General features: G+C 40.6%; 1 protein-coding gene across 1 annotated transcript in view; it reads right to left on the reverse strand.

The window, feature by feature from the left end:
- The window catches only part of LOC136856948 (uncharacterized), a 674,709-nt gene extending 654,501 nt beyond the window's left edge, over nt 1-20,208 (reverse strand). The window contains exon 1 of the mRNA XM_067135239.2: nt 20,105-20,208. The gene's annotated coding sequence lies outside the window, so the exon portion shown is untranslated. The remainder of the gene's footprint in view (nt 1-20,104) is intronic.
- Between the last annotated feature and the right edge of the window lie 3,623 nt (nt 20,209-23,831).

A 23,831-nucleotide genomic window follows, 5' to 3' on the forward strand; every position in this document is an offset into this window, starting at 1 on the left:
TTACTTAACTTTTCCCGTTGGGCCAAACTTGTAGAATAATACATCATTAAGTTTGGTATTGTAATGATTGAAACACTTCCCTAGAAAAATAATCAAAACCAGCAAGACTACGAACGCTATAGAAAAAGCCTAGAAAATAAAACTCAGTCATTGAATTAAAACTTTACCGCATTCTGATACTGGAAGGGAGAAGAAGAAGAAGAAAATTAAATTATTAAAACGCATATGAAGTGAAATTTTGGGAATCATAAAGTTTTTAAAAGTTGCTTTACGTCGCATCGACACAGATAGGTCTTATGGCGACGATGGGGGAGGAAAGGGCTGGGAATGGGAAGGAAACGGGTGTGGCCTTAATTCAGGTACAGGCCAAGCATTTGTCTGGTGTGAAAATGGGAAACCATGGAAAACCATCCTCAGGGCTGCCGACGGTGGGGTTAGAACCCACTATCTCCCGGATACTGGATACTGGCCGCACTTAAATCACAAAGTACACACAATCGGTTTTCATTTCGAACACATTTGGAGAGTACAACGATAGTTACAATGCTGCACGGTACAATGCCGTTATCTTGAACATCCGGTTGCGCGAAGAGTGTGTCCAGGTGTTTTCTGCCGAAGCACTTTAAATTATTCCTAAGATGAATGTTTCTCCAGCTTCCTCTTTCCTGCTGTTAGATCTTGTAGGATGCCATTCAAACTCTCGACAACATAATGGCTAATACTGTTACTTGAGCTCACCGTGAGAATGGACCAACTGACTTGCGAGATATTGGGCGAGGTTATCGCTCTGTACGGTACCAGATGAAGATGTGCTCTCCTCTGTTCGGAAGGTCTTTGACTTTCACATTCATTAGCTACGGCAGTAAGAAGCAGTCAAATAACATTGAAGCGTAGCGAAACTGGAGGCGTAACGCATCATTTACTGACTACAAAAGGACTTGCTTCTTTTATTTCTCCGTGTCGTTAAAAAAGAAAATTAGTCTCCACCGTACTACAGTATGTATTATCCTTAACAAGATAAGCATTAATCTTCTATCTCTAAGTACACATGCGGGGTTCTTAGCTATGCATGCGCGAACTATATGGGGGACCTTGACGACAACTCGAGTGGCACAGGATATTATTATTTAATCTCCAAAGTGCTGTGAACCCTATTTTACCATAAGGTATATTAGGATTGTAGTTTATACATTTTTTTTTTTTGCTAGTTGCTTTACGTCGCACCGACACAGATAGGTCTTATGGCGACGATGGGACAGGGAAGGGCTAGGAGTGGGAAGGAAGCGGCCGTGGCCTTAATTCAGGTACAGCCCCAGCATTTGCCTGGTGTGAAAATGGGAAACCAAGGAGAACCATTTCAGGGCTGCCGACTGTGGGGTTCGAACCTACTATCTTCCGAATACTGGATACTGGCCGCACTTAAGCAACTGCAGCTATCGAGCTCAGTGTAGTTTATACAAAATATACAATTTCTCTGATAAAATCCAATACATAAACAGCAAAATAGACATGAACAGAAATGGAAAGATAAAATTATGATATGTACAAACAATCCTTAATACTAGAATACTAATATTTAAAATACCAGATCATAATATATAAAATACATATGTTAAACAGCTAATAAGCAGACAACCAAATTATCACTAATCAATAAATTCTGAAAATTGAAAAGTGCAGTATTTTTTGTAAAACATGAAATTTTGTGATTTTTCGAAATAGCAACTGCAAGTTAACAAATGCATCTTAAGTTCAAAACGTGCTCTCTCAAAAGCAGAACAGTTGAACAGAATGTGTCCATTTTTGTGTTGGAATTTTGAATCGCTCAAAGTAAGCATTGAATATACCATAACCTGATAGCACTTGAGTTAAATGAAAGTTGCACACTATATATTTACATCCCATCCTACTATATACATTTTGAAAAAAACAAGTCTTTGGTTACTTGGCACCGGATAGGAAATCATTAAGATCATGAAAGCAAATTCTCTTGCTCCATTTTTCTCCCTTCCCGTATGACCATGACCACCTCAGAAAAAGCAGCGTGAACTGTGACATACACCTCTTGAAGAACTAGAAAGTCAAACTGGAAAGCTTCGAAACCCGGTCTCGGTGATTTTGGATGGCTACCTTGTGTGTGTATAAATATACATAGGAAACCGCAGTCTAGCTCGAGCGGTCGAGGAGAGAGGTTGCGTAGTGAAGTGCGTGCTGTAAACATGGTCGGCATTGAACAGTACCGGGCCGCTATTGGGAAATGGCAGGCAAGGCAGAAGAAGGAGACCAGGAGTGGATTGGTGATAAGTACGGACGGATTGAAAATGAGTGAAGCGGTGCTGGTGGTGACAGTGATAGCAGTGCTACTGGTTATTGGGGGGGTGGAAGTAAACCCAGGCCCAAATACCAGTGGAAAATATAGTACGGAGGATTTGGCCGCACTCAGGGTGGTTGTAAGTGAAGTTATGCAGGAAAAGTGTCAATGGGATAAGGTGCAGGAAATAAAGGACATGATGGAGGAGCAGAGAAAGGAGATAGGGAACATGAAGAAATGGCTTGAAACGAAGACAGAGGAATCGAGCAGGAGAGTGGTCAATAACGAGAAAGAAATCGAGTTATTGAGAGGGGAAGTGAAACATCTGAAAGAGGAGGTGATGAAGATGAAGAAAGAAGCGGAGGGGTACAGGCAGGAGAGATTGAAAAAAGCCATATTTATATATGGAGTTGAGGAAGGGGCGAGAGAGAGCAAGATTGAGCTGATATATAAGGTGGTGGAAGTTATACGTGATGCAATGAAGATAAACTTTAGTGAGATAGACATAGATGATGTAGAGAGAGTTGGTAAAATCAAAGGTCGGAGGCCAATTAGGGTTAAATTGTTCTCAACCTTAATGGCAGAAACTGTGTTAGGTAACAGCAAGAATTTACAAGGGCTGAAAATAGGGGTGAAAGGAGACATGGGAAGAGAAGGAAGTGAAAATATGAAGATCTTGAATAGGCACCTATGGAGAGCGAGGAACCAGGGGCTAAAGGCCCGAATAAGAGGTCTGAGGTTGGAGGTGACAAACGGGCGATGGGTTAGAGTACATTCAGTGACGAAGCTAAAGGAAATGGACGAAAACGAGAGGGTTGAGGGTGGTGAGAGGACAAGGCAAGATGGGAAGAAGAAAGAAAAGAAGAGGAGGAGGGACGTGGCAGGAGAGCAGAGCATCTCGGAAGAGAATGGGCAGTGCAGCCGGGAGACAGAAGATCAAGATAGTGAAGTGGACGGTGAGAGTGAGCAGCAAGAAACTGGGAGAGTAGAGTGTAGAGGTGCAGTGAGCAAGAAAGGACAAAGGAAGGTGGATTCAGAAGTCCAAAATAGTGAGGGGGTGAGTGGGGGTGAGCAGCAAGAAGGGGTGAGAACAGGGTGCAGTGGTGTAGTGAACAAGAAAGGTCAAGAGGAGACAGATCGACAAGAAGGTAAAAAAATTATGAGTAAAGTCAGAAGTAAGAGCTTAAAAGACATATGGGGAAAAGTACGTAAAGGGATGGAGGATACAGAGGAAGAGAGGTCGATAAATACTAGAAGTAAGAATAGAGGGGGAGACCTAGAAGGGAGGGAGGGAAAGTTATAACTATATTGGAAGATAGGATGTGTGAATATTGAGGGACTAAGGAACAAATTAGGAAACAAGAAAGTTCGGGAAGTAATTGAAAGTTTTGATGTTGTGGCACTCTTGGAGACGTGGTTGGAAACAGGGAGGGAGATTTCATGGAAGGGGTTTGAGATAAAATATAAATATAGAAGAAAAGAGAGGAATAAGGGACGAGCACCAGGAGGGATGATAGTTCTAATTAGGGAAGAAATTAGTGAAAGAGTAGAGGATATAGAGACCGATATGATGGAAACCATATGGCTGAGATTGAATTTGGGAGGGAGTGAGGGAAGGAGGAAGAAAATAAATCTAGCTTTTGTTTACTGCCACCCTAGTAATTCAGCATATGCAAATAAATATTTTTTTGAAGAGTTATTGGTGGATATTGGTAGGATAAGGGGAATGTATCCAGGTGAGGAGGATATGTTGTTATTTGGGGATTGGAACGCGAGAATAGGAGAACAGAGCCCAGTTTATAGTAGGGAGGATGGAATGTGTTTGTTGGAAAGTAGAAGGAGTGAGGACAAAATTACGAATAGTTATGGAGAGAAGCTCCTAGAGATGTGTGCTGTGGGAAATTTGTATATTCTGAATGGGTGGATAGAGGGTGACAGGACGGGGAAATTGACATATGTTACGGAGAAGGGGGGTAGTGTGATAGATATGGTTTTAAGTTCGGAAGGGATGATTGAGGAAGTTGTAAGTATGGAAATAGGAGATTGGATTGAATCACACCATTTCCCGGTGAGGGTTATGCTGAAAAGGGAGGAAGAGAAGTGTACAATGAAGGAAGATGAGACAAAGGATAAACGAGGGAGTGGTTATAATAAGTATAAATGGACAGAGAAGGTGGGCCGGGATTGGAATAGGGTAGTAAAGGAGGAGCTACATCTTCTGAAATATGGGTGGGAAGGGGCGTTAGAAGAGAATAATACTGATAAAGCCTTGGAATTGTTGCTACATCCAATAAAGATGATAGCGCAGAAGGTGAAAGCTAGAAAAGGAAATAAGAAAGAGGGAGAAGAATGGTTTAATAGGGAGTGTGAAGGATTGCGGAGGAAGGTGATGGACGCGTTAGGAGAATATAGAAGGAAAGGTGGGAGCCAAGAAAGGGAGTTTTTCTGTAGATTGAGGAAGGAGTATAAAAAGAAAATATACATAGGAAACGTCCTCAAAAATATGCACGATATCAGATTCTACATCTACATATGTTCTGATGCTGCCGACCACAGTCAAAATGTTGACCGCGGGGTCCTCACCGGAGTCTGACTTAGTTTCAGTTTGCTTGTACCTTACAGCTTACATTCATCTGACCTCCCTTCAGCAATTCTGATTTTCTTCCGGTCCCGACGATATTAAGTTTGTGGGGCCTAAAGAGTCATTCAAACTTGTCGTTCGTGGCCCTTCACTTTCACTTACCAGTACCTTCATTCTTCGAAGGGTTGGATCTCTTCCTTTTCCTCTTCTAATTAGTTTCTACAGGAACGATTATCTCACTAAACTTCCCCTTAAAACAACAATCAGTACTGTTCTTATTTCTTTTATCCGACGTCATCGTCACTTTCCCCACACCCGGGTGGGGTGACGAGTACGAACTGTGCCGCACATGTGGACTCGGTCCTGTTTGACGCCTATATGCCATTCCTTACGCCAATCCCACGTGGAGGGATGCATTGAGTTCTGTGTGTTCTTGTAGTGGTTGGTAGTGTACAGTATAATGTTACGTGTTTATAAAGAGGTGATTAGTAGGACAAGCATAAACACACACCGTGCCAGAGAAGGTAACTAGACGCAGCTAAAAGCCCCAACCCGGCTAAAATCAAGTCCGGGACCAATTAAACCGAAGACTGCAACACTAACCACCCAGCCACGGAGCCGGATTTGTTTATTTATTTAATTAATTAATTAATTTATTTATTTATTTATTTATTTATTTATTTATTTATTTATTTATTTATTTATTTATTTATTTATTTCTCGGATACAGGATAGATAGATTCGCCTTCTGATCATAAGGCCCTTTATCAGTTCCAGTGGTACACGTGAGTAGGGCATGGAGCAGAAGCAGGTAGGAGTGGTATAGTTCTGGTAGGGTAAGATCGACGCTAGGTGAAGGTTTTAGATTCGCAGTCCAGTATAATAAAGAAATGCATATAACTCAAAGTAGCGAGATCGGTCGCTACTGTGGAGAATTGACGAAAAAATACGTGGTAATTGGTATCCCAATAACAATAAATTTTGTAGTAGGCAAGTAGTGCGAACAAAGTGGTGTGGACATCCAAAGAATATGTGATTATGATCTGAAACTGTATCAGGCGAACATGACCAGAAAGGAGATCGTAGTACTTGTATTTGGTACAGGTGCTGAGGGAAACAACCATGATAAAATTTACACTAATGTTTATATTTGTTTGATATTCTTTTACAATTTATTTTACATCGCACCGACTCAGATAGGTTATATGGCGACGATGGGATAGGAAAGTGCTTTAAGTGGGAAGGAAGCAGACGTGACCTTAATTAAGGTCCAACCCCGGCAGTTTCCTGGAGTGAAATGGAAAACCACGCAAAACCATCTTCACGCCTGCCAACAGTGGGGTTCGAACCCATTATCTCCGCAATGCAAGCTCACGGCTGCGCGACCCCAACCGCACGGCCAACTTGGTCGGTTTATAATTGTCTCTTCATTGTACTGATAAATATGGCATTTACTCAAACCTGATACTTGACTCGCAGAGCTCTCAACAGCATCTTCGTCTGCCCAGCTAAATGGCTTACAGCTGAACTTCTTGAATTTCCACAATGAAGTTCACTGCCTCCCACATTACATAGCTCAAAAATGATAACCAAGAGACTGAGCGAATTATGTTCCAATCTTTAGACCACCGGGCGAGTTGGGGGTGCGGTTAGAGCCGCGCGGCTGTGAGCTTGCATCCGGGCGATAGTGGGCTCGACTCCCACTGTCGGCAGCCTTGAAGATGGTTTTCCGTGGTTTCCCATTTTCACACCAGGCAAATGCTGGTACTGTACCTTAATTAAGGCCTTGGCTGCTTCCTTCCCAGTCCTAGACCTTTCCTATCCCATCGTCGCCATAAGACCTATCTGTGTCGGTGCGACGTAAAGCAACTAGAAAAAAAAACTGTAGACCAACTACTCACGTCAGGAATAGAACCGTAGCCCTCAGGATAAGCCGAAAGGAAGCTACTTCTATACTACAGAGTGATGAAAATTGTATCATCTAAATTTAATATTGAAATCTTTTCAAATCACATTACATGGCATAGATAAATGTCCTTTCTGTACGGACGTGACGTGGCCAATACACCATTGTTTGGCATCCTTGAAATTAGGTTTCATATTGACCGTGTTTTGTAGTTAAACAGGGAGACAATTTAGCACACACGTTTCAAATATCCTAAGTCGCATTCAAACTTTCTTCTTGCAATCGTGCATACAGAAAATCCGAATTGTTCTTGTGGTTGCATATAGACCTCATAGAATGTAGAAATCTCTCGATACTGTGAAGACTGTGGTGAGTTTACCTTCTGCAGTGCATCTGGAGAGTAAATTTATTCTACCCTCGTGTAGCGGCATGTCAGTTAAGAAGCTAATCCCCAAGAGATCAGGGTAGTGAAATCCTTCCAACTTCCCTGATATAACTACAGAACACCTTGACCGCGCCTTCCCTTTCACTGACACACTTCTCGCGACATAGCAACACAGTTTCGCTGCCTGCTCCATAAGGTGTGGCATCTTCCAGCATCTTTCTTTACCAACTTTCGCTGCAGTTGAATCTTGATATGACATCTTCTGATCCTTCTTTATACTATACACAAGTGAACAAAGATCTGTCCCTAGCTCTCAAAACACCTGCAATAATTAAACATTAAAACATTAAAGATTAAAACATTAAAGCTCTTTAAGTCTTTAGGCTTTATCAATCGCCCCAGTGTGGCAGTGGGCTCATCAGTTGGAATGCTACACCTTTTCAAGACGCTGGCGCTAGTGCATCGTTGAGTGGACCACTGCAAGCCTCCTATGTAGGACAATGCAGTGACGGTGCACTAGGGGCGAAACGCTGGTAATTTCAAGATTGAAAAAGCCTAAAGACTTAAAGAGCTTTAATGTTTTTAACATTTACTATCGATGAAATAAAATTATGGTTTCCTTCTAGGAACCTTATCTTTTGATTATCTTAGATTAGTTCCTAAAATAACTTTAAGGCTTCAGCATATTCCAATATATGAGATAAAATCAGTTGTGGATAGCAATTTGGATGTCTATCTGAGCACCTTCAAATATCATCGGATTCAGCCAAAATCAAACCCCCCAACAGAGTCCCAGAAAGGCGGTGCTCTACTGTCTGGGCCACTCATCCCAGCAATTGTAATGTCGAAAAATGATCTCCTAGATTCTTAAGATATACTTATGATGTCTTCATAGATAGTCAGTTATACATAAAAACAGTTAAATGTGGTTCACTACAGTGTCAGACACCATTACGGAAACGGTTAAATCACCCGTCCTGTGAATGGAGGATCGGGTTTCAGTCTTGATTGCGGTCAAATTTTCATCTGTTTGGCTTTACCTTTTTCGGATAAACTATCATCTGAAGGCATTGCTGTTGTAAACATGAGGCACACTGGAATGTGTAATATTTCGGTTGATAATGAACCGACAGCTCCAATGGAAACACGTGCATTTCTCGTTGAGTATATCAACCTGGATAAGAAATGCAACAGGCACGGTAAGGGAGTTCCTACAGCTTCGTGTTTATAAAAAAATGCTTTCTAGAAAGATCTCATAGATTCAGAAAATTTTAATAAGAAAGTTGCCACCCTATATTTTTGGTTGTAAATGAAGTGGTGATTATCCCCTCAAAAAGAGAGGGGATCCCTATCTCAGTAGTCTTATTAGTCGACGCTAAGCCCTCCTGGCGGTCCGTTATTAGCCGGTTCGAATCTCGCTGATGGAAAAGTTGTTCACCAACAGAATATCGGCCGGCGGGGTAGGAGAGATTGTGGTATACATTGTCTAATCACTAGATTATGTGCCAAAACCTAGGAATTCCAAATATCTCCTCAGTTTTCACATGGAGTGAGGGCATATGAAGCTGTTGATGGTGATTTCGTCCGTGGATGGAGCCGTTAAGCCTTGAGCAGACCCCTTGGTGTTATTCGAAAGACGTAGGCTACGCGCCCAATTCAGGTCTCATCCTTTTCCTACCTAATCAGCATCCTACATGTAAACGCGGAGGACGCCCATGGGCATCAAATAGAAAGACCTGCACCAGGCCAGCCGAACATGTCCTCGGTCACTCTCGGCACTAAGAGCCATACAATAAATAGATAATAAAACGAAGCTAATAAATTCGTTTAGATTTTAAAATATTCTATATCTCCCTCTTTCTTTCCTTATTTCTTTCTTTCTCTGTCTCATTTTCTATTCGCCAGCATCTGTTAAACAAATCTCAGTAGTTCCCTTTCCTTCAAAATGGATTCCTTACATTTTGCGATATTTAATATCATTTAAATACTCCTCGTCCATTATTATTATTATTATTATTATTATTATTATTATTATTATTATTATTATGTAAATATGGCTATTGCTAGCCTGGTGCATCCCTGAAAGGCAGACCTGCGACAATGGGGTGATTCCTGTCATGTTTGGGAAACTGTTAATGCAGTCGAGAAGTATTGTGTCTGGTGTATGAATTGCAGGAATGTTGAGAATAACACAGTAATCATGTCCCCGAACCAATGGAATTTAAAATTTAAAATCCACGACCCAGCCAGGATTCGAACGCAGGGCCTTTGAACGAAAGGTATCTACGCTGATCATTAAGGCAAGGAAACTGACTAAATTCGTGTCCTCGTCCCAAGGTGATGTTCTTTTCAGGCACACCTCCAATGGATTTGAGCTGCATGTACCGATATAACCACTTAACACACCTCCTGCCATTCTTAAATATCTTGTAGTACCAGGAATCGAACCCAAACCTCCCAGGAGGCACCTCGTAACACTAACCGTTACGCAACGGAGGCGGACAGTTCTCGAAACATGTTAAACCATTTCAATCTCCATAATCTTTCATTCCAGATTTCATCTCTTAGTCATTAATCATTGCCCCATAGGAATACGACAGGCTTCGGCAGCCCGCACAGTTTCTGTCTTCGCCGCTAGATGGGGTTTACATTCATTCCATTCCTGACCCACCTAAAACTGAAAACAGGCTGTAGATTTTCATTTTCATCAGAAATATATCGAATATTAAAGAATAAAATTGGCAAGCAAAATTAAATAAAACTCGTAATTGTATTCAACACAAGTGCTTAACACTACGGCTTATAGTACTATAGGTTGAGTTTGATACTAGCTTAACATTACAAGTAATAATAAAGTTAAACATAATTACCCAACAACAACAAGAGTGCAACAAGCAATTCCATGGAAAGAAAATATTACAATCAGGGAGAGAAAAGTCATGGTATTGTCTTTGATCACATTATGAAGTGAAAGTTGTACTAGAGATAGACACGAAACATTATTTCAGATGAATATCCTTCAGTGATTGCATTCACACCAACTAATAACGTTGATGAGTGTATAATACTTGATTGCCCTCAGTGACGAGAAAAGTACAAGAAAAAAGTAACTGGGCTTAATTTGAGTTGCCTGAAAAATATTATACTCAATTATAATTACAAATTAATTTTTCAAGAAGTAATCAGTAAAATTAAAATTACAATTATTTCACAGAACAATTTTCATAAAGATAACATTGATATTCTTTTCGCTTGGTGCTGGAATGATTTGCAAACAAATTACTTAATTTTGGGTTGTCTTCTTCTTTTAGCATGGAGACAGTAAGTCGCTATCATGCTTAAGTAAGACTAAGCATAATACTTTGGAACTTCCTGAATGAGTTTTCCAATAATGATTATGTTTGTTGTGACCCATAGCATTTCAAATAATTTGCCATTTACTTTACAAAATAAATGGTTCTTAAAATTCTCATGCCTAAACCTAACCACTTGCTGAAAAGACACCCTACAGGGGCACTTGAAGGAATACCTTTGTTTAATTTTAAGAACATATCCAGCAGTGATGGATATTGTAGGATAAATTTGATGTCTTCTAAAGTACTGGGAAGGTAAGAAAAGAAAATAACTCATCCACCGTTGGTGAAGCTTTTGGTTCTCCTGTAGTAGAACTGAAAAAGTTATTTTCATCATCACGTATTGTTTTTAGTTTCTGCTTCCATGTGATGTATCTTATATATTACCATAATGTAATTATTACTAGACTGTAACAATTACAACATTTTGTTTCAAGAAGTAAATTACGAGTAAAAATTAGGCGTACATTTTGTAAAAAAAATGTAACTACTACAAGAAAACATTCCTCGAAAGTATTCGATTGCTTTTATTCAGTTAATTCCCAAGTCTGATTGATTGTTGTATGGGTTATGCACCTGGCTGTTACATGGAGAATTCGAATTCGATTACCGGTCAGTCCAAGGATTTTAATTCTGGACTGACAAGTAAGTGCTGGGTTGTGGTTTGCTCAGCCTTATGAGAGACTGCGGATCCGATGAAGAAAGCCCAGAAATATAGTTGTGGACCACGTTACTAAGGCTGTGCAGCAGTCGTCTTGTCAGGCCAAGGCGCTAATGGGCTTTTTGTCACAGTTTGTACAAGTTTTATCTGTATTTACAGTATTATACTTTATATTTCGACTGCTAGTAGTGTATCAATTCTTCTTCCTGGTCTTCTCTCAGTTACTTGGAGTGGATTACGCCCCTGTTTACGGTCAGATCCTTGTGGATGGGATGGGATGGGATGGGATGGGATGGGATGGGATGGGATGGGATGGGATGGGATGGGATGCGATGCGATGCGATGCGATGGGATGGGATGGGATGGGATGGGATGGGATGGGATGGGATGGGATGGGATGGGATGCACTATTGCGTGTTTCTGTGATGTTGACAAGGTGTTGGGTTGGGTGTAAATGAACAGGTGTGAATTAAGACGAACAAAAACACCTAGTCCCCAATGAAGATAAATTAACTGGAGGAGGCTATAATCTACGACCCAGCCGGGAGTGAAATTCGGTACTATAATGACCACCCAATCAAAGATCTATGACACTATATTAATAATAAATACATACATTAACATAGAGCAGATTTTATTGTGGTCTTTGTGTCACATTGTATTTACATATTTCACTTTTGTTACGGGAGGCAGAATTAGGGAGATGATGGGAACGACAGCAGTAGAAGTTTGAAATTCGCTGGCAAATACCATGCCATAACCAATGTAGCCTGGCGGACGACGAGCTCAATGAACATAACGCGAAGCGCGCTCTCTCTACTGGTACACTAAAACATTAACTGAAACAATACACTAGTACGATACCTACCGTAAACTTATAGACCTACTGTAATTTCACACTCTGAATACTTCTTACTGTCGTAGCAACACACGACCGGCTCTATAGGTTAGTTCAGGCCTTCTCCCGTAGACATTTCCACAAGGATGGCGTCATACACTATTTGGTGTGTCCACGTGGAAGTAGAATCTCGTTTAAATGATGGTTTAATTGCACATTGTTGTTCTTTAAACTTTATTAAAGGTATTTGTTGGTGTCTTCAGGGAAAAATATCACGAAGAATTATCCATACTTTTTTGTCATTTTCTGTAGTAATATATATTTAATACTCTAGTATTGTGCCCATTGCATTTTCTGACACGTTATAAAATGGCATCAAAGTAGGTGTATAGCCCACGCAAGACGAAATTATGTAAAACGAACTACCATTCAGAAGTTCACAGGGGGCCGAAATTGGATAAAGAGAGCATAATCAGGAAGGGTGTGGAAGAAAAGAAAATTGGAATGCTAAGAGGATTGTTTAAAAGAAACAAGATAAAATTTAATATATTATTACATACAACTAAATTGCCGTGAAAATGAATGGTAGGCGAAGACGTCAGCTGCGTAGAATCGTAAATAAATTAGTCAGACTCCGTTAGAAGATACTGAAAATAGATGTTGAGAGAAGAAGATATAGCAGAATATTATATATTCAACACGAAAGAACAGTAGACCAGCTGAAAGTAAGAAGATTAAGATTAAATAAGCGAGGAAAATGGTCAGACAAGGATCATAACGTCGAATGATATTGAAATCAGTGATTGGCAAATTAAATAGAGGACGAGAATGATTTCAAGAAGAAAGAATTAAGAAACATGAAGACGTCAGAAAACGAAATTATTACTTGAATTCACATAAAAATTAAGGCAGAATTGATCCTTGAACTATACTAATCCCAGTATTATACCAGGTAGCTCCCGAACGCCGTACTTTCTACTTATAAATGTCCCGCATGCAGGAATGATGAACGGGATATCTGCCAACTGATTTTCGCAGGGGCACTACTGCCAGCGGGCAGGTTACGTCAGAATATGAAGAGATAAGAATCGGCCTGTCGCTCGCAGCATTTTGCTCAGCGCTACCGGTCTAATGCACCCCTTGCATTAGTAAACTTCGTTTTCTACCGCATAGTTCTAGGCTGGTGTATGGTACAGCCGCACTATATTATTCGCTGTCTGCATTTCGCAGTAGCTACTGTGTTGAGCAGCGACGAATACACAGACATTATTTTAATCTGGACAACCTGGTCGGAATGCAGCCGAAGCTCCAAACAGCCTTCTATACACGTATTTCGCCGAACAGTATTAGTTTTTGTTTCATACAAGCAACTCTTTTATCGAGTGGAATGTCTACACGTGTATAAATGAAATAGTTATTAAATTTCCTTTTCTGCATCCTTGGCGTGTTTACAAACAGTAGCGGCAATTATGGGGTGGGACGAGGAGGAACAGTCGCCCCCCCCCCCAACTTTGTGGAGTAAGCATTACATTTTATTCCACTTTAGCCAGCTGGAACTAGGAATTATAAAAAGAAGCTATTTGTACAAGCCTTGATGTCTTATCTCCTAATTCTTTCCTTTATTTTCTTTAATTATCAACATAATTATTGGCGGAAATACCCATACATTTCCGTTCGTTGCGGCTAACCGATTTGTATAGCGCTACGGCAGGTAGTGGAAACATTGGTTGTGCTGTGGGGATGTGTAGTAGAGCTAGCCTATATATTTTTTGCCAAGATCGTGGACACTGAGTTATAATTCACCCGCTTGCCGCGCGCATTCGTTAGTCTGGCAGTCTCTTTAGTGCCTGTTAGTTTCTTAGTGTGTATTCAAATACTAAATGATTTTTAATTGCATAATCATGCCGTAGTTCTATTTAATTGCATCGGGCGAGCTGGCCGTGGGATTAGGAACGCGCAGCTGTGAGCTTGCACCTGTGAGATAGTGGTTTCGAATCCCACTGTCGGCAACACTGAAGATGGTTTTTCGTGGTTTCTCGTTTTAATACCAGGCAAATGATGGGGCTGTACCTTAATTAAGCCACGGAAGCTTCCTTCCCACGCCTATCCCTTTCCTGTCTCATCGTCGTCCTAAGTCCTATCTGTGCCGGTGTGACGTAAAGCCTATTGTAAAACAATATTCAATTGTAATTGTAATTTTAATGGGAGGTAATACCAACGCTCCTTTCACTGGCCTAAATTATTTCTTTTGTGTTGTGTTATTTGATCAAGTTCCTGAAAACACGATTATCTCAGTTGGAACGAGTTGTTCGAAGAACATGTTGGCAATGTGAGGTTTAAGAAAATGGTCAATAGTCAAGGAAAATGAAAAATAGTCAAGGAAAATAGTCAAGGTAAATAATTCTTGCTTTAACTAAAACGTGGTTGCGTTATTAGGAAATACCCATATTAAATATTCTATGGAGATAGGGCATAAGCTACTAGATGATATATATATATATTGCCGTGATCAATAATATTGACATCTGAGATTGTAATGGAGCTATCCTACTAATCTGAAAGGAGTAACTTAATTTTCAAGGCAAATGACATTCCTTTGAGAGTTAAATCCGGAATATTAAATCGAAGCGATAGGTAATTAAGAACTAGAATAGTTAGAAATGAATTTTAGATATGGATTTCAGAAGGTTATATGTTGATATTCAAATGATTAAACATAGTGCAGTTAGGATAATTGGTGCCAAGATTTTGGATGGCAGTAGGTGATGGTAAGCTTAGCAAGTCATTCTATGGTAATTAAGAGAAACAGTAAAGACAAATAAAAAATTTGGTGGATCTGATTCAAAGTTTAAAACTCAAAGACAGGAAATATGTGTTATTTTCAGCAGTGATGTTATTTATTTTTAACTTCATTTTTGAAGATGTAATGACTTAAAGGATGATTTCAGACATCAGGTAATGATTGAGAATATAAAGTTAGCTCACGTCAGGACTGAAAATTAACGTTACTAATAAGTACAGTTGTACATAAAATCAATGGATTATCTTTATTTTATTTCAAAGATAAGGAACAAAGAATTTAATTTTTCTCTTTCCTGTGCATATCATCATTATAATAAACTAGTTGGTTAAGATTGAACATGTGTGACGTGTTAATTTATAGGATGATACAGTAGAATAGAGTAATATTAAGTAGAGATAGTGCGATTTATGTTATTTTAAGCATTGAGTTTAGGTGCGAGGGGTGGAGACGTTCATCCGATACATTGCGTAGCGAATTATATACAGTCGCACCTCTCTTCGGAACTCACATTTAAGCGGAGCTAAACACGAATATTTACCCTGAGATAAATTGAGCGGCCGGAGAATGTTGTTACACCGTGTGCCTGGTTATAATTACCATTGCAATATTTGCGTTTCCTAATGATGAACGATAACGATAAATGGAAACGATATAATGTAAATGATTTCGTGCTATACACCGGGATGACCTCTTAGTTCATAAAGGGTAGTATGCTCATGTAATACGACGTCGAAAAATATGCCCGTCCGTTCCTTATTGTTTAGTTTTATTATATGAAAACCCAACAAAAAATGCCATTTGTTCGGGGCGTCGACCCTTGTGGATATTTTGCCCCTAAAAACCCAAACAACTTCAATCTCTTCTTTTGGTCAATATTGCTCTGCATCCTGCCTGGATGTCAGCGAGGTAAGTGAACCATGGAACTGGTAAAGGAAAAAAAAAGTTTATTCGCGATTTCCCCGCGAACCATTGTATAAACATGCAATTTATTGCTCCCTGAAATAACACATGTACCCATAATAGATCGAATTAATAAGTTATGCCACGCAATTTGTAGTGGTAAAAAGTTAACTGAACGCCGTAAACCATGACTGAAAACTGTGGCATGGATATTAACTTTCGAGGTGAAAGGGACTTTGTTTAGTACAACACTTACAGTCGACACAAAAAGTATTGAAACATTTTAAGGCTTGTAGGTACAAAAATCCAGATATGCCAGTAAATAACGCACGTAATTGATACATTGCAGAACTACATTACCACACAGTCCATATTATCTGCACATACCTTCAATATACAGTGTTACAAACATACTTGTCTCTCTTGAGCACATACAAAAAATATATATATAGACTATTGTCACACGTATGACAATGATTGGCGTGTAGCTATATTTTTAGATAAAAGAATTCAGAGAATTAGAGTACGCGAAGCTTTACCTGATCCTGCATTAATTAAGAGGGTTAATTGTTCAAGGCAGCATTACTGAACCGTCATGATTTCTTTTATATATATATATGTAAATAAATGATATGAATAGAGGAGTGGAATCAGAGATAAGGCTTTCTGCGGATGATGTTATTCTGTAAGAGTAATAAATAAGTTAAAATATTGTGAGCAACTGCAAAATGACCTCGATAAAGTTGTGAGATGAACAGCAGGCAATGGTATGATGATAAATGGGGTTAAAAGACAGGTTGTGAGTTTTACAAATAGGAAAAGTTCCTCTCAGTTTTAATTACTGCGTTGATAGGGTGAAAGTTCCTTCCGGAGGTCATTGTAAGTACCTAGGTGTTAATATAGGGAAAGATCTTCATTGGGGTAATCACATAAATGGGACTGCAAATAAAGGGTACAGATCTCTGCACATGGTTATGAGGGTATTTAGAGGTTGTATTAAGGATGTAAAGAAGAGGGCATATAAGTCTCGGGTAAGACCCCAGCTACAGTATGGTTCTAGTGTATGGAACCCTCACCGGGATTACTTGATTCAAGAACTCGAAAAAATTCCAAGAAAAGCAGCTCGATTTGTTTTGGGTGATTTCCATTACAAAACTGTTACGAAGTTTGGGCTGAGAAGACTTGGGAGAAAGGAGACGAGCTGTTCGACTATGTGGTATGTTCCGAGCTGTCAGTGGAGAGATGCCGGGAAATGACATTAGTAGAAGAATAAGTTTGAGTGGTGTCTTTAAAGTAGGAAAGATCTCAATATGAAGATAAAGTTGGAATTCTAGAGGACAAACTGGGGCAAATGTTCGTTTCTAGCAAGGGTAATTAGGGATTGGAATAACTTACCAAGGGAGATGTTAAATAAATTTCCAATTCCTTTGCAATCATTTAAGAAAAGGCTAGGAAAACAATAGGTAAGGAATCTGCCACCTGGGCGACTCTCCTAAATACATCAGTACTGATAGATAGATAGATAGATAGATAGATAGATAGATAGATAGATAGATAGATAGATTGATTGATTGACGAAATTGCACAGTCCAACAACTAGTGTACATTTCCGTTATCTTTGATAACAGCCTATAAACGCCTAGGTATGCTGGTTGTTAAATTCCGGGGTAATGTTTTACCTTTCCTCCAGCGGTACACTCTCAAAGTGCTGTTTCCGGACGAACGTTGTTCTCTGAATTGTTCGTCGAGATGAGCCCACAGGTTCTCAGTTCGGTTGAAATCGGGACTCTATCGTGTGGTAATCACCCGTTATCTCTCTATATGAAAGGCTAACTCCGACTGGCTGTAATCAACGCCCAGCCAAAACTACGCGACATTGAGAAATGGCATTTTGGGTACGCATTAATTTTACAGCGTAGGTGCTCACTAAGGGAGGATTTTTGGATATTCCATCGCTAAAGGGATGAAAATGGGAGTGAATTATTTGAATGAGTACATCTATATCTCAAATAAAACTTGACAGTTTACAGACGTAAACATTGGTATTTCGAATCTACTTTATAAATAAATAAACACGCATTTTTTTTCGGAAAATTTCCTTAAGGGGGTGAAAAATGGGTTTAATACCTTTCATGAGGAAACTTATATCTCAAAAACTGAAGATGTTACAGACGTGAATATTGGTATTTGGAATCTTCATTAAAAATAAAGAGACACATATTTTTTGTTTTCGGAAAATCCACTTAAGGGAGCTTGAAAAGAAGTGAAATAAGGGTTGAAGTATTGATGTTATGATACTTATCAATATAAAGGAAATCATAACAACCGTGTGTCTGTACATTGACTATTTTGGCAAAATTATCGTACAGTTACCCGCTTCTGGTGTAACAATGAATGTCTGCATATATTTCAGCTTCGTTTCCTTAAAGTCCTCATTTTACCCCATCTCCCCAAAATCACGATTGCGGCACAACCTGCCAGGCGAGGTAGTAAATTGAAATTTCGCAAAATTATAGATTTTAGCCTATAACCGACGGTAAAATTCCAATATGTTTAAATCTTTCAGTTTTTACCCCCCCCCCCCGAAAAATATCGAAATAAAGACTCAATGTTAATGACGATACATACCTTCCTTTCGATATATTTCGTGGCTAAACGGTAAGTCGTATCACAAAACGGATTGTACAATCTCGGTTCAATTTGGAGTGATCTACAACATTGGTCCTATGACTTCTTGTCGTATTTATCACTTATGCGTTAGAGTTGGCTTTATTTCTCGACTGTACGTAAATGTTGTTTTTACACCCATAATTCATATTTTTACACATTTATATCAAAGACAGTATCATAAAATTCTGCACGAACATTGGCCCTCCTGGTAGCTATATTAGAGCCTAATCCTGTTTCCACCTGTCACATATGTATCCGAAAAGTAATGCAGTGTGTAGAAACCTTACCAAAATTTCTTCCTATTCTACGATTCTAAGTTTCTGACTCAATCTAACTCATAAATAGAGGAGAGACGGCAAATATTTTATGATCAACCATTCAGCCGTTAAAAGAGGCGACTTATGGTGCAATCCGTGTGTCGATATAACGTACTGTTTAGCGGGTGTTAATCTGTAAATGGCAATCTGCAGTGTTGTAATCATCAAATACGTTCGTATGTCGATCTGTATATATTTACTGAAGTCAATTTGTGGCGATCTATAAGGGGAGTGTCTGCCATTATAATTAATACATTACAAATCGATATTGACGGTCAACACTTGAGTGTCTGCTATTGTAATATATACTCCCCACATCGACTTTGACTATCAGTAGGAATGGGGTCCTCACTCCTGTGTAGTTGGCATTAGTAAGGAGGGCCTCCCATTGTAATGAATAATTCCCACCTCGAAAGGAAAAGGTACCTACTACTGGAACGAAAATTTCCTAAATATATGGTGACCGCACAGTAGACAAGGGTCCTTCTATTATAATGAAAAATTCCCAATTCGATTGCGAATGGCAGCAGGCAAGTGAGCCTTCCGTTATCTTCACAACTCCGCTACTCGCATTTTACAATGGAAACAAGGTATGGGGACCTCCCCATGTTACTTCTTGGATAACGCTAAGAGACATGCAATTTATAAAATCTTATGCACTGCGTGTACAGTAATTTACTTCGATACCGTCTAATACCATAGCGAAGCACGGGTATATTTGCTAGTACAGTTATATGGAGCGTTACATAGTAACCACTCCCGGGGTCACGGCAGTATGTTTGGGTCGTTGTCTTGCTGGAAATAAAACACCCCATCCAATCCCAATTTCTACACATAGCGAGTAAATTACCACGCAGCACGTAGATGTTTTCCATTTGATCCATTGTACCGTGGATTACAGCTAGATTACCAACGCCGGACACCTCCATACATCGCCATACCATGACACCACCTCCGCCGTGTTCGACCGTGGTAAGCATGTGTTTGACTTCGAGCCATACTTTCTTCCTTCCATGGGATCCGAACACACTGAACTTCGATTCGTCTGAAATTATAACCATGTTCCAAAATTAGATTGGCTTACGAATGTATCCCTTCGCAAACTACAGGCGTTTCTTACGGTTAATTTCCGTAGTTTATGGCTTCCTCCTGGGGTCTCTAGCGTGCATATTCAACACACTGCGTATAGTTTAAAGATTCGCTTGTTGGATGTTGTTTGAATATCCGCAGCAATAGTTCCTGCATTTATAAACGGTTCTCTCTGAGTGAGGTTGATGATTCTTCTACCGCTCGCAAGTTGAAAATACTTTCAAACGTCCAGATCGGCACTTATTTACTGTTTTACCGGTCTCCTTGTATTTATTACTGATGGTACTCACTGTGATGTAGCTAACAGAAGTTCCTCACCAACCTGACGACAGCTTTACCCTTGTGACTGGAGCAACACTGGTCTATCGTGTACCGATACTGCAAGTGTCTTCGTCTTCGGACTCATGATGACAACTAGCGCATAATACCGCATCAGACTAGCGAGTGGTCTGTCAAGAACACGCATTGTGTATCACGTTAGCAGATGGCGTTGCTTGTGACTCACAAGCACCTATCCCCAGATTCCATTCTCTGCGACTGCGTGAGATATACATTTACTGTTGTAGCACTGTATTTTGATGGTTTGGGCAGGTACTTTAGATAGCATGCGTTATGTTATGGAAGATAGCACTTATATGTGGTGCGTACGGAAATATGTGGCTCGTATATCCACCAGCTATGAATATGCCGGTGTGACAATACTTTTTTGGCCGACTGTATAACGAGTATCATGAATCTTTCCCTTGTTGCTGAGTCGATAATAGGCTGGTCGCTTGTGGTACCTGAGTATTCGTAGTATAGTACGAATCCATATTTATGTTATTCTTTTATTTCTAACGACGGAGACACAATGTTTAGCCACATCCACCACGTCATATCACAGCACGTGTTTATTCACTCGCGATGTATTTCAGAGGAAAGTACGTTAATTTGTTGCTAATTTATGGACAAACAAGGCAGAACGCATTCGAGTCGCGACGCTTGTATCACGAGCGGTTTCTTGACAAAAGACCACCGACTACCAAGACGTTTCGAAACCTTGAACGACGATTGCATTCAACAGGGACGCTTGGAAGGGTACCTCTTGTTAGAGATGCTCCGGCAACATGCATTCCACATGAAGAGGCTGTTTTGAACGCTGTCCGAAATAATACCTTGTATTAAAACATAGAGCTTCCACAACAGACCATCAGCCGGTCATGTGTTATGCGAATATTGCATTTCAAAACAATTCACTCCTACCATCTGCAGTTACACCAGAAGCTCAACGGGCGTTTTTTGATGATGATGATGATGATGATGATGATGCTTGGTATTTGAAGGGGCCTAACATGTAAGTCATCGGCCCGTAGGGGGTGAATTCTATGCTCGAGTAACATTTTGTAAATTGCATTACGCAGTGTAACCAATGATACAGAATGATTGACAAAATTCTGCTTTCAGACGAATTACGATTTCACAACAATGACACTGTGAATCGGCACAACATGCACTATTGAAGAACCCTCATTGGGTAAGACAGAAATTTCAAATGCAAAGGGGAGTAAATATATAATGTGGGAACTTGAGCGAGAACCTAATCGGAACACATTTCTTCGACGGCCGTCTGATGGGAGCACAATACCTTCATTTTCTTCAAAATGAACTCCCACAATTGCTAGAGAAGGTGCCAGCGCTGGAGCGATTATGAATGTGATTTTAACAAAACGGGATCCTAACTGGCGGATCAGTCGTCGTCCGGAGCCATCTTCTTGCTTCATATCCTAATGAAATGAAATGGCTCATGGCTTTTTGTGCCAGGAGTGTCAAAGGGAAAGCTAGGCTCGCCAGGTGCAGATCTTTTGATTTGACACCCGTAGGCGACCTGCGTGTCGTGATGAGGATGAAATGAAGAAGAAGACACATACACCCAGCCCCCGTACCAGCGAAATTAACCAATGATGGTGAAAATTCCAGACCCTGCCGGGAATCGAACCCCGGACCCCTGTGACAAAAGGCCCGCACGCTAAGCATTTAGCCATGGAGCTATACTCCTAATAAATGGATTGGAAGAGCATGACCCGTTGCCTGGCTCGCCAGATCTCCAGATCTTACGCTACTTGATTTATTTCCTTGTGCACTTAAAGCAGGCAGTATAGGCATAGGAACTTGTAAATCCCGGTCACCTTCGAAAACTGATCATAGAGGCATGTCAAGCTGTCACGCCTCACGTGACACCAAGAACAATAATGTCTTAACGTCGAGCTCAATATTTCGAGCACTTTTTTTCTTTTTTTTAATCTACTTACCCTCCAGGGTTGGATTTTCCCTGGGACTCAGCGAGGGTTCCCACCTCTACCGCCTCAAGGACAGTGTCCTGGAGTTTCAGACTCTGGGTCGTGGTATACAACTGGGGAGGATGACCAGTACCTCGTCCAGGCAGCCTCATCTGCTATGCTGAACAGGGGCCTTGCAGGGGATGGGAGGATTGAAAGGGATAGACAAGGAAGAGGGAAGGAAGCGGCCGTGGCCTTAAGTTAGGTACCATTCCGGCATTTGCCTGGAGGAGAAGTGGGAAACCACGGACCACCTCCAGGATGGCTGAGGTAGAAATCGAAACCACCTCTATTCAGTTGACCTCCCGAGGCTAAGTGGATGCTGTTCCAGCCTCGCACCACTTTTAAAATTTCGTGGCAGAGCCGGAATTGAACCTGGGCCTCCCGAGGTGGCAGCTAATCACACTAATCACTACACCACAGAGGCGGTCTTCGAGCAATTGCTGCGCTGAATGTGCAGAGTACACTGTTTCCTATCTACGGACCATTAAGTTGCAGTCCAAGCTGGCTATATAACATCTCGTAAAACGGCCCTTTTCAGGACTATACCAAAATTCACTTGTTGGAACAAGTAGGTATGTGGCCATATCACATCCACTGTAAACGGCATAAAGCGAAAAAAAAAATGGTGTACCAGCCTGCGAATTGAACCTGCTTTCCTGGCAGCTTAGTAGTGTTATTCGCAGCTTTGAGTATTTTAAGGATTCATTATAGTTTACGTTGTCGAAATAACATTGGTGCTGAAGATCTCATCTATTTTCTCGAGCAAGAACTCAACGGTATAGTTATATTAAGGCAATCACCAAGTTCCAGTGATTTTAGGTTGACTATGATATACGAGTTCGTAGGGTTGCGTTCTCCAGAATCATAAGGAGCGAGTGGTCCACCCGATATATCTTATGGGCATCTGTAGCTTTACATTTTCTGGCGCATGAATTCAAATGATAAAGTTAAGTGTTCTGACACTAACTCACGCTGCTTGATTCTTTCTCTATTATTTTAGACGTTGATGTCTGATTTTGAAGGTACATTTTTAAGGAGAAATCATAGGGTGTTTTTATCTTTCTTTGTTCTTCTCTCTTAACCTGTTTACCCTCCAGGGTTGGTTTTTCCCTCAGACTCAGAGAGGGATCCCACCTCTACCGCCTCAACGGCAGTGTCATGGAGCGTGAGACGTTAGGTTGGGGGATACAACTGAGGAGAATGATTAGTACCTCGCACAGGCGGCCTCACCTGCTAGGAGGAATAGGGGCCTTGTGTGGGATGGTAATATTGGAAGGGATAGACAAGGAGGAGGGAAGGAAGCGACCGTGGCCTTAAGTTAGGTACCATCCCGGCAATTGCCTAGAGGAGAAGTTCGAAACCACGGAAAAACACTTCCAGAATGGCTGAGGTGGGAATCGAACCCTCCTCTAAGCATTTGACCTCCCGAGACTGAGTGGACCCCGTTCCAGCCCTCGTACCACCTTTCACATTTCGTGGCAGAGCCGTGAATAGAACCCGGGCGTCCGCGGGTGGCAGCTAATCACACTAACCACTACACCACAGAGGCGGACAGGGTGTTTTTATAAATAATTAAATCTTTTAAAATGAAAATTGAAGAAATTGCCAATATTTGTTACGAGAGAGAGAGAGAGAGAGAGAGAGAGGGGGGGGGGGAGAGTGCAGTTGTCCCACTCCTTGGCTAAATGGCCAGCGTTGA

This window comes from Anabrus simplex, chromosome 1 (assembly GCF_040414725.1).
Source record: "Anabrus simplex isolate iqAnaSimp1 chromosome 1, ASM4041472v1, whole genome shotgun sequence".
In the NCBI taxonomy this organism is placed as follows: Eukaryota; Metazoa; Arthropoda; class Insecta; order Orthoptera; family Tettigoniidae; genus Anabrus; species Anabrus simplex.